We start from the raw sequence: 12,088 nt of genomic DNA on the forward strand, positions 1-12,088 counted from the left end.
GTCACAGGTATGAATGCTGTGAACTTTGGTGCAGATCCCATGTATTTCTATGGAGATATGAGCAAACCGTGTTTCATGGCGAGAAGCCGTCTGTTGCCACGGTAACAGGCTTTCTGCTATTAGAAAGATTTGAGGAGCGTTTGGTCCCCAACTTGTCAGGAAGCTTTCCACCAAGTTTGGAGTCAATCGCACGAATCCCCTCAGACTAGTTCGTTCAAATACGATGTGTGTAAAGTGCAAAAAATGGCCAAAAAAATGGCCGCACACGCCAAGATGGCGGGCACGCCGTTGCCATGGCAACAGGTGTTTGACTTTTTTGCTCAGCTTGGGGTGTTAGACGTGTGTGCCGAGTTTGGTCTTCCTACATCGAAGTAGACTTTTGGGACCCCATTCAAGTGGAGATTTTTGGTGTCTGTAGGTGGCGCTGTTGAGCCATTTTTGCATCGAAGTGTATGCGGACCTTATAATATCCGAGTTACGCGGGACTTGACGTGTGTGCAAAAATTCACAACTTTTCATGGGTGTTTAGGGGGTCAAATTTGGCGTCGAAATGCTTAGAAGTATAATAAACATTTCAACTACAATAGGGTTTCGCCATACTTCGTATGGCTCGGACCCTAATAATAATACATAGCCACGCTACATAATGCATAGTCTATTCTTCTTAATAATAATAATGATGATGATGATAATAATAATACAGTGTCACAAGAGGAGCTCCATTATTTTATTTTTTATATTGGTGAAAATTAAAGACCTGAGTTATAGCACAGGAGATGGTATATTGCTTTCTGCTTATTGCTTACTGTAAACATCTAGCTTACATGTTGTCGACTGTGAGCAGGTCTGATTGTAAGGTCTGACAGCAGCAGGGTGAAAGGGGCTGCCCTGTGCTGTGAAAATGTTAAGCATTTATTTCATAAGGTAACCCCTCAGTATAACTGAAGTTTGCAGGAGTTTCACCTGTAGAATCTGCAGGTAGTAAGCAGCCAGGTGGATGGATCAGATGCAGACATCTCCTGAGTGTGAAACATCAAGGGGAAATGAGGGGTTGTCTTCTTATATTTGGATAGACTGGTTTACTTGTTAGACTCCATGAACATGGAAATTAAAAATGTATTCTGAAATACAAATTAATAAGACCCCGGTCTAACAGGTGGTTGCTTGTAGCAGGAAGGTTTACTTCAGATCGCAGATGAAGGTCAAGAACACCTTAACTTAAGTTAGGTCTCCATCTGTTTCCAGGTTTGCATCTTATGACCACCTGATGCGGTTTTGGCAGGTCATTCAACCATCACTGAAATACATGGTCCGAGCGACCAGCTTAACTGCTGATGATGCTGGACGACTGAGTGCTCCCACGGTAGGCCTTATTTGTAATTATGTGATTTTCCAACTAGAGCACAATAAAGTAGTACAGCCAACCATTTATTTCTTATCTTGTGTATTTCACAGGGACAGGCTCAACACCCAATAGATGAGATGTTCCTGTTCCTGAACTACCTGGCCCTTGGACTGAAGCAGAGGGACCTGGCTGACCGCTATCAAATCCACCAATCTACTGTGAGCAGAATAATTCTCACATGGAGCAATTTTTTGCTTTCTGTCCTGGGTGCACAGAGAATCTGGATGACACAAGAGAGGATCCGGGAGTACCTACCTGTAGAGTTCAGAGACTATGCTGACACCACTGTGATTCTGGACTGCACTGAGCTGAGGTGCCAAACCCCTTCTTCTCCCTTGCTACAGAGTGAGGTCTACTCAAACTACAAGTCCCACTGCACCCTGAAAGGAATGATTGGTATAGCACCACATGGTCCAGTGACCTTTGTTTCTCCCCTCTATGCTGGTTCGATCAGTGACAAGCAGCTGTTTGTGGAATCAGGTCTTTGCAAGCTTCTCCGTCCAGACTCAGCGATCATGGTGGACAGAGGCTTCCTGATCGACAACTGTGTGCCCTGTAAGCTGTACAGACCTGCATTTCTTTCAGGAAGACATCAAATGCCTGAGAGTGAGGTCAGGGAAACGCAGGCAATCGCACACCTCAGAGTGCATGTGGAGCGTGTGATTCGAAGATTGAAAGAACACAAGTTATTTGATTCAGTCATTCCTTTGAATATGTTTGGTAACATTAATCAACTGTACATTGTTGCATGTCTCCTGCTGAACTACGAAAATCACCCCTTGGTTAAGGCTTGGGCAAAGTAGAACAATCAAATCTGACATTGCAAGTGATTATTGTAGAATAGTTAGTCATTGAATGTGATATTGTTATTGCTGTTTTAAACATTTTGATGCAATAAAAAAAGGCGATCTGACAGCCTTCCTTTGGGACACAAACGGTGGAATTTTAATTGTTTTGTGTTTATTTGTTATTTACAAGCAGAGGTGGGTAGAGAAGCCAAAAATTCTGAAATAGTACTGTTACATGAGAAAAATATGACTCAAGTAAAAGTCAAAGCTAGTCATCCAAATAATTACTCTAGTTAGACTAAAAAGTACTTATTGAAAAAAACTACTAAAATACTGAGTGCTCTCTGAACATCAGATATATTCTTTTTAACTAAAAATCAATAACTGAAACAGTGATGAAAAAAATGAACATGAATAAAACATCCATCACATTAAAACAGTCTTCATAAAACTGACGTAGCCACCAGCACAGTATGTTTGCTTTCTGAGATGGTCATGTGGAAGTCGTGTAACAAAACTGATTCATATTAATAAATGGCCAAAAAATAGAAGCAACAAGTGGAATGCATGCAATTGTAATGGAGTAAAAGTAGTGTTAATTTATAAGTATAATTGAGTGAAAGTAAAAAGCACACCGTTTTAAAACTACTATACAAAGTAAATTTTTTGTAAAAACTTACCCAAGTTAATGTAATGGAGTAAATGTACCACATTACTACCCACCTCTGTTTACAAGCAGTGCAAGCATCATAATTTTCATTTTCAAAAGCATGGGCAGATAAAAGTAAAAGTAATCAGTTTTCTCTTTTATAGCTTGTAGAACTTCATCCCTATAAATCCTCTGAATGAACAGGTCATCCTCAGTGTAGACTACAAAGTCGCACCATTCAAATCCACTTAATAAAAGTAATATATATATATATATATATATATATAAACACTATACTATTATTAAAACCAAAATGCATAAGGTCTGCTAGGCTGCGGTTTCTGAAAAAGATGTGTATATGAAGGCAAAGTTTTAAAAACAAAATCATATTTAACACAATTTCTTATTCCGACAGGGTCATCATGTTTGTTTACAACTATATATCCTGTTGGGTGAAAAGTGCACATACCTAAATCTAGAGGATGTCACACGCAGCTTCCTTAAGAGGTGCCATTCCTGCAGAGAGCTTTGCTGCCTTGTGCTCTCCTCAATTCGGTGGGCCATGTCATGTGATGTTTCCAGAGACATCATGTGGAGTTGCTGACGATGGCTCAGTACAAAGCAGCACTTGGTGGGGCCCAAGAAGTAATTCGAGGGAGGTACAGATGGTTGTGGTGTTGCAGTGGAATGCAAACACGTTTTAGGTGGGCTCCATGCTGGGAGGAGATAGGAGAGGACACTTCCTTCTTGAACTTTGCCAAAGGCACTGTCCACCAGTGGTATAGCCCCTGAAATCCCCATGGTGGTTATAAGTGGAGCAGTGTCCCTTGGCATCTGTTCATAGGCCTCGTTCAGGTGAAGCACAGTCATGTCTGGGAGCTCGCAGGTCAGGTTTGAGGCTGCTTTGTATAAATTACTCCTGCAATTACAACATAGCGTAATTGTTTTACATGTTCAGTCAAATGTTTTATGAGATCAATTCAGTATAACCTTCTGACCTGCCAAACTTTGGAGTAGACTTTATTCTTAAGAACTTTTCATGTTGCTTGTTGGTTTGGTATCATCTATCATGTACTATGTACTTACTGCATCTATGCCTTCTCTTGTGCCTCACTGTTAACAAGCTGTGTGCTTTAAGAAGAAGAGTGTGCATATGTGCATGCTTATAAAGGGAAATTCAATGAAACAGACAAAGGAAAATAAATGAACTATTCTATGTGTAATGTATTACCGGATTCCTTCAGCCAGTCTTCTTTCTTTGGGTCTTGCTGATACTATCACCATCTGATTGGTCGGACCAGGTTTGAAGCCCTGTAAAGAAATGTAAAAGTTAAAGATGATGTTTTTGTATGTGTGTAACTAACAACATTATGTTAAAAAATTTGGATTTTTCACTTGAGTACGAGGTTTGTGCCACTGCTGTTCAGAATCTGTGCAGCTTTGTGTTGGGGGTACAGCTGTAAGTCCCTTCTGGCTGTAATCAGCAGACTGATACAGCAAGGCTGCAACATGATTGCACAGGGCAAGCCCAACAACACATGAACACTGGTACGTCAGCAGCTCAACAGGTTTAGTGTCTTTGAGAACCACCTGTAAAAGAAGTTGATAGAAACAGAGCGCTACATAGTTCCCATCACATTAATAAACCAGAGTAGAAAATGCCTCTGAACGACAGACATTAATAGCAAAAATTACAGCAGCATGAAAACCCAGTACTGCAACTAACTGCCGTTTGAGGTCATATTTAATAAGGAAATTCTTCCCGCTGCTCTCATTTCCCTACACGCAATGAATGCGGCTTCTGGCTCATTTTCATGGATCTGAAGCACTTTGCCCTCACTGTCACTTCTGTCTCACTCTTGTCGGAAACTGAGGAAGAGAAGCAGTAGTGACTTATTAGCAAATGGTGCTAACCAAAGAACACACAATATAAGTAGCAAAGCATTACTATATGTCAAAAACAGACCAAATATATTTCTGTATAAAATGTGAGCTTATGTCTCTATCTGTGTTGGCCCTGCGACAGACTGGTGACCTGTCCAGGGTGTACCCTGCCTCTCACCTGTTAAAATGCTGGGATAGGCTCCAGTTTCACCCGCGACCCGAAATGGAATAAGCGGTCAAGATAATGGATGGATGGATGGATGTGAGCTTAATATTTAATGTTCTTACTACACGGTGTCCTAATCACATTAACACGTTGACTAGCTGCCTGTCTTCTTATGATGCTACCTTCGAGCTACCACTGTTAGCGAAACACTTACCTTCATAATCGTGTATAAAATTGGTGATATACAACTTAAAGCCTTTAATCCGCTTGCTTGCGGAGGTCGCGGTATGCTTCTGGAAAATCCTGTGGACATGGTCCACGTTGATGCGAGGCAAGTCTTGAAGACAACGAGCTGTCAACCGGAAGTAGTTGGGCTGGCTTATCGTGACCAGGAAGAGACTGCGCATAAAGCCCATTGGGACACTAGTCTGCAGAAATATTTAATGTCAAGGTGGGCCGACCTGATAGAGTAAAGCCTGTTTCCTTCTGTTCCATCATTTCTTGAGGCATATTTTAGTTTCCAGAGACCCGTACTTTGATGCAATAAACCTTCATGATTTCAAAATAGGAATCTAGGACCAATTAACTGTCCATCTCACCTATAATCAATAGCATAGTTGATATGGACCATGAATTGGTCCTGGTCCATATGTGATGGAAAATTCTTATATTGGTTATATAGTGAAGGAGACAGATGATCAGAAATTACCTGAGTGGAACTGTTTGTATAAGTTTCTGTCACATAACACAACCTGAGCATCAGTGTTGAAGTTGGACCAGACACTATACATTTCTCCAAAGATTACAGACAGATCAAGTCTCGTGTTTAATTTATTTAGGTTGTTATTATAAAATTGTGCCTAATTTAAACCATCTTTGTTCCATTCATCCATTTTCTACCGCTTATCCGGAGTTGGGTCGCGGGGGCAGCTGCCTAAGCAGGGAAGCCCAGACTTCCCTCTCCCCGGTCACATTCACAAGCTTATCCGGAGGGATCCCGAGGCGTTTCCAGGCCAGCCGAGAGATGTAGTCCGTCCAGCGTGTCCAAGGTCTTCCTCGGGGCCTCTTTTCAGTGGGACGTGCCGGGTACACCTCAACAAATAGGTGTCCAGGAGGGATCCTGACCAGATACCCGAGCCACCTCATCTGGCTCCTCTCGATATTGATGATGATTGACGTTGTCCAGGTGGAGGTGCTGCAATTCACCGTCCAGATGAATTGGAATGAGTGTGTATAGAAGATGGATAAATGTGACTGCTGGTAATAACTGATGTTGTCCAGGTGGAGGCGCTGTAGGAGCTACAAAGAGTTGTGTTTTTGAATGGAGAAGAAGGTGATGAAGTGGCTGTAAATCTTTGAAAACATGACGTGTGAGCGCGTGTGTTGTGTGAGTAGTTGGTTTTGGTAGCAGAAAGAGCATAAAAAAGACTGGGTCCCGCTGTATTACTCAGGCTGCGCTATAGTGTCTATTCACAGGCGCGATCCCACTACTGAGGGGCACGGGGGCTTTGACCTGCTCCGTTTCCGACATGGGCCGGTGCACCCCTCCTTGGACGACCTGGTGGTCCCGAGCTCCCCCAGGAGCACCATATCGATACCGAACTTAGTGCGGACACCCGATCGACATAGTCCACTGCGGCTCAGAGCTCCTGAGCTCAAACGATCCTACAGCCTCAGCCTCCCAGAAACTTGGATTACAGGCGCGCGCCACCGCACCCGGCGACAGACGTTTTCATCCATGAAGGTTTTGAGTTAACACCTGTGCTGTCATCAAGAAGGAAAAAGTGAAATTGTCCAATTGTAAAAGGTGTGAAGGTCAATGTTTGGTTGGATGGCCTTTATTCTTCAGCACAGTCTGAGCCCTCTTAGACGAGCTCCTCGTAATTCCGAAGTCTCCAGGAATTGTTCTCCAGTTTTAACGAAGGATTTTTCAACTCTCTGCTTTAGATGTTGACTGCCTTTCATTCAGTTCTCTGTCCAGATGATCATCATCTGTCTGCAGGCAGTGGCAGCCTTATTTACACTGAACAATACAAAAGTATTTTACTAAATAAAATAACCGCTGATATTTTAGGAAGTTTTCTACAGGTTTTGTTTGAGCTCACAGATTTTCTGACTTATCAATGAGGATAATATTTTCATGGGGAACAGAGGTTCTTCTTCATCCTTCATGTTCACAGCAAGTCCTCCTCAATGAGTCTTTCTGACAACAAAACCTCTTTCTGCTCCATCTTCACTGTCGAGCTTCTCCAGTATGACTTAGTTTGTACTTTATTTATTATTTATTTGTTTATTTTGTTTGTTTGTTAGTTAGTTAATGATTTTTATTTACTTATTCCTTTGTTGTCGGGCAGGAATCTGGACTACTATGAGGCCCTCTGAATTGCCAGATTATTTTCAGTATGATGGTCATCTGGTTAAGAAGCTGTTTAGCAGTTTCTGAATGAGGCCACATCCAACTCAGCTCTGCACCAGCTTTTCAGCAGGAGTGTGAATAAAGGTTTGAAGGATGCAGAGATGCACAAGCTGAGACTGTGTTTACATCTCCAGAAATCTTCTTGTATTATTGAGAAACTCAGCTAATGCATTTAATTATCTTCCACTGTCTCCCTGCATTATCTATCACAAGAAAGTGAACTTGAAATGTTTAACCAGATTTGGTTCTATTTGTATGTTTCAACCATGTTAAACAATGAGTGAAACATGATAATAAGTCCATCTGTTTTTCTAAATTTCTGTTAAACTTTGATTTTTCTGGTATAAATGTGGAAAGAGAAGAAACCAAATGAAGGACTAAGAGCTATGGGTGTGTTTATTATGACAACAAATATAAAATGATTTAAGGAGCACAACAAAGATGGTTTAAATTAGGCACAATTTTGTAATAACAACCTAAATAAATTAAACATGAGACTGTCTGTAATCTTTGGAGAAATGTACAGTGTCTGATCCAACTTCAACACTGATGCTCAGGTTGTGTTATGATGCCAGGCAACGTTGGACTATGGCTACTTGATGATGTCACAGTTGTCAACCCAAAACCTTCATGGATGAAAACGTCTGTCGCCGGGTGCGGTGGCGCGCGCCTGTAATCCAAGTTTGTAGGAGGCTGAGGCTGGAGGATCATTTGAGCTCAGGAGCTCTGAGCCGCAGTGGACTATGCCAATCGGGTGTCCGCACTAAGTTCGGTATCGATATGGTGCTCCTGGGGGAGCTCGGGACCACCAGGTCGTCTAAGGAGGGGTGTACCGGCCCAGGTCGGAAACGGAGCAGGTCAAAGCCCCCGTGCCGCTCAGTAGTGGGATCGCGCCTGTGAATAGACGCTGTAGCGCAGCCTGAGTAATACAGCGGGACCCAGTCTTTATGCTCTTTCTGCTACCAAAACCAACTACTCACACAACACACGAGCTCACACGTCATGTTTCCACCATTTATACCCACTTCATCACCTTCTTCTCCATTCAAACCCACAACTCTTTGAAGCTCTTACAGCGCCTCCACCTGGACAACGTCAATTATTACCAGCAGTCACATCAATCAAGATTTACATAAAGTCATTGAATGCAGCCATTGCAGAGGACAACATTTACTTGTTCTTGTTGGTGTGTGCATGTTTGACTGATCAAATCCATTTAATTGGATCTATAATATCTCTATCTGCTACATTCACGCTGTGAAGCTGATTCAGAGGAATCTCAGTATTCTTTGGCAAGAGAAAAGCTGTTTCTGCTGTTTCCTGAGGCTGCAGGAGATTTAGAGCTAGAAAGAAAACTAAAGCTTTCGTTTCAAATCATGTCCATGGATCAATAAGAAGTCATGTCCTCTGAGTTGAAATATTTATGCTTTTCTCCTTTTTTTTCTTGTATAAATGGCATTTCCATGGTCACACTTAAAAAAAACTAAACGAACAATTTTCACTCACTGTGTATTGCCTCATAGCTAATGAATGAAAAAACAAAACAATAAAAATGAAGTAAACGAAAAGAAAGAAACAGTCAGATAAATGTGTGCAGAGTGAGAATTATCGACAAGAGCAAATATATTAATTTATTCTACAAGTTGACCTCGTTTGCAAAATGGTGGACTGGTCCAGATGAATTGGAATGAGTGTGTATATGATGGATGGATGTGACTGCTGGTAATAATTGACGTTGTCCAGGTGGAGGCGCTGTAGGAGCTACAAAGAGTTGTGGGTTTGAATGGAGAAGAAGGTGATGAAGTGGGTATAAATGGTAAAAACATGACGTGTGAGCGCGTGTGTTGTGTGAGTAGTTGGTTTTGGTAGCAGAAAGAGCATAAAAAGACTGGGTCCCGCTGTATTACTCAGGCTGCGCTACAGCGTCTATTCACAGGCGCGATCCCACTACTGAGCGGCACGGGGGCTTTGACCTGCTCCGTTTCCGACCTGGGCCGGTACACCCCTCCTTAGACGACCTGGTGGTCCCGAGCTCCCCCAGGAGCACCATATCGATACCGAACTTAGTGCGGACACCCGATCGGCATAGTCCACTGCAGCTCAGAGCTCCTGAGCTCAAACGATCCTCCAGCCTCAGCCTCCCAGAAACTTGGATTACAGGCGCGCGCCACCGCACCCGGCGACAGACGTTTTCATCCATGAAGGTTTTGGGTTGACAACTGTGACATCATCAAGTAGCCATAGTCCAACGTTGCCTGGCATCATAACACAACCTGAGCATCAGTGTTGAAGTTGGATCAGACACTGTACATTTCTCCAAAGATTACAGACAGTCTCATGTTTAATTTATTTAGGTTGTTATTATAAAATTGTGCCTAATTTAAACCATCTTTGTTGTGCTCCTTAAATCATTTTATATTTGTTGTCATAATAAACACACCCATAGTTCTTAGTCCTTCATTTGGTTTCTTCTCTTTCCACATTTATACCAGAAAAATCAAAGTTTAACAGAAATTTAGAAAAACAGATGGACTTATTATCATGTTTCACTCATTGTTTAACATGGTTGAAACATACAAATAGAACCAAATCTGGTTAAACATTTCAAGTTCACTTTTTTGTGATAGATAATGCAGGGAGACAGTGGAAGATAATTAAATGCATTAGCTGAGTTTCTCAATAATACAAGAAACTTCCAAGTGTTTTTCTGTGATTTCTGGAGATGTAAACACAGTCTCAGCTTGAGCATCTCTGCATCCTTCAAACCTTTATTCACACTCCTGCTGAAAAGCTGATGCAGAGCTGAGTTGGATGTGGCCTCATTCAGAAACGGCTAAACAGCTTCTTAACCAGATGAGCATCATACTGAAAATAATCTGGCAATTCAGAGGGCCTCATAAAAGTCCAGATTGCTGCCCAACAACAAAGGAATAAGTAAATAAAAATCATTAACAAACAAACGAAATAAACAAACAAATAATAAATAAAGTACAAACTAAGTCATACTGGAGAAGCTCGACAGTGAAGATGGAGCAGAAAGAGGTTTTGTTGTCAGAAAGACTCATTGAGGAGGACTTGCTGTGAACATGAAGGATGAAGAAGAACCTCTGTTCCCCATGAAAATATTATCCTCATTGATAAATCAGAAAATCTGTGAGCTCAAACAAAACCTGTAGAAAACTTCCTAAAATATCAGCGGTTATTTTATTTAGTAAAATACTTTTGTATTGTTCAGTGTAAATAAGGCTGCCACTGCCTGCAGACAGATGATGATCATCTGGACAGAGAACTGAATGAAAGGCAGTCAACATCTAAAGCAGAGAGTTGAAAAATCCTTCGTTAAAACTGGAGAACAATTCCTGGAGACTTCGGAATTACAAGGAGCTCGTCTAAGAGGGCTCAGACTGTGCTGAAGAATAAAGACCATCCAACCAAACATTGACCTTCACACCTTTTACAATTGTACAATTTCACTTTTTCCTTCTTGATGACATCACAGGTGTTAACTCAAAACCTTCATGGATGAAAACGTCTGTCGCCGGGTGCGGTGGCGCGCGCCTGTAATCCAAGCTACTGGGAGGCTGAGGCTGGAGGATCGTTTGAGCTCAGGAGCTCTGAGCTGCAGTGGACTATGCCGATCGGGTGTCCGCACTAAGCTCGGTATCGATATGGTGCTCCTGGGGGAGCTCGGGACCACCAGGTCGTCTAAGGAGGGGTGCACCGGCCCATGTCGGAAACGGAGCAGGTCAAAGCCCCCATGCCGCTCAGTAGTGGGATCGCGCCTGTGAATAGACACTGTATCGCAGCCTGAGTAATACAGCGGGACCCAGTCTTTTTATGCTCTTTCTGCTACCAAAACCAACTACTCACACAACACACGCGCTCACACGTCATGTTTTCAAACATTTACAGCCACTTCATCACCTTCTTCTCCATTCAAAACCACAACTCTTTGAAGCTCCTACAGCGCCTCCACCTGGACAACATCAATCATCATCAGCAGTGGCATCAATCGAGATTTACATAAAGTCATTGAATGCAGCCATTGCAGAGGACAACATTTACTTGTTCTTGTTGGTGTGTGCATGTTTGACTGATCAAATCCATTTAATTGGATCTATAATATCTCTATGTGCTACATTCACGCTATGAAGCTGATTCAGAGGAATCTCAGTATTCTTTGGCAAGAGAAAAGCTGTTTCTGCTGTTTCCTGAGGCTGCAGGAGATTTAGAGCTAGAAAGAAAACTAAAGCTTTCGTTTCAAATCATGTCCATGGATCAATAAGAAGTCATGTCCTCTGAGTTGAAATATTTATGCTTTTCTCCTTTTTTTTCTTGTATAAATGACTTTTCCACATGGTCACACTTAAAAAAACTAAATGAACAATTTTCACTCACTGTGTATTGCCTCATAGCTAATGAATGAAAAAACAAAACAATAAAAATGAAGTAAAAGAAAAGAAAGAAACAGTCAGATAAATGTGTGCAGAGTGAGAATTATCGACAAGAGCAAATGTTTTAATTTATTCTACAAGTCGACCTCGTTTGCAAAATGGTGGACTGACGAACCGTCCAGATGAATTGGAATGAGTGTGTATATGATGGATGGATGTGACTGCTGGTAATAACTGACGTTGTCCAGGTGGAGGCGCTGTAGGAGCTACAAAGAGTTGTGGGTTTGAATGGAGAAGAAGGTGATGAAGTGGGTATAAATGGTGAAAACATGACGTGTGTGTGTGTTGTGTGAGTAGTTGGTTTTGGTAGCAGAAAGAGCATAAAA

Source organism: Melanotaenia boesemani, chromosome 16, assembly GCF_017639745.1.
Source record: "Melanotaenia boesemani isolate fMelBoe1 chromosome 16, fMelBoe1.pri, whole genome shotgun sequence".
Lineage (NCBI taxonomy): Eukaryota > Metazoa > Chordata > Actinopteri > Atheriniformes > Melanotaeniidae > Melanotaenia > Melanotaenia boesemani.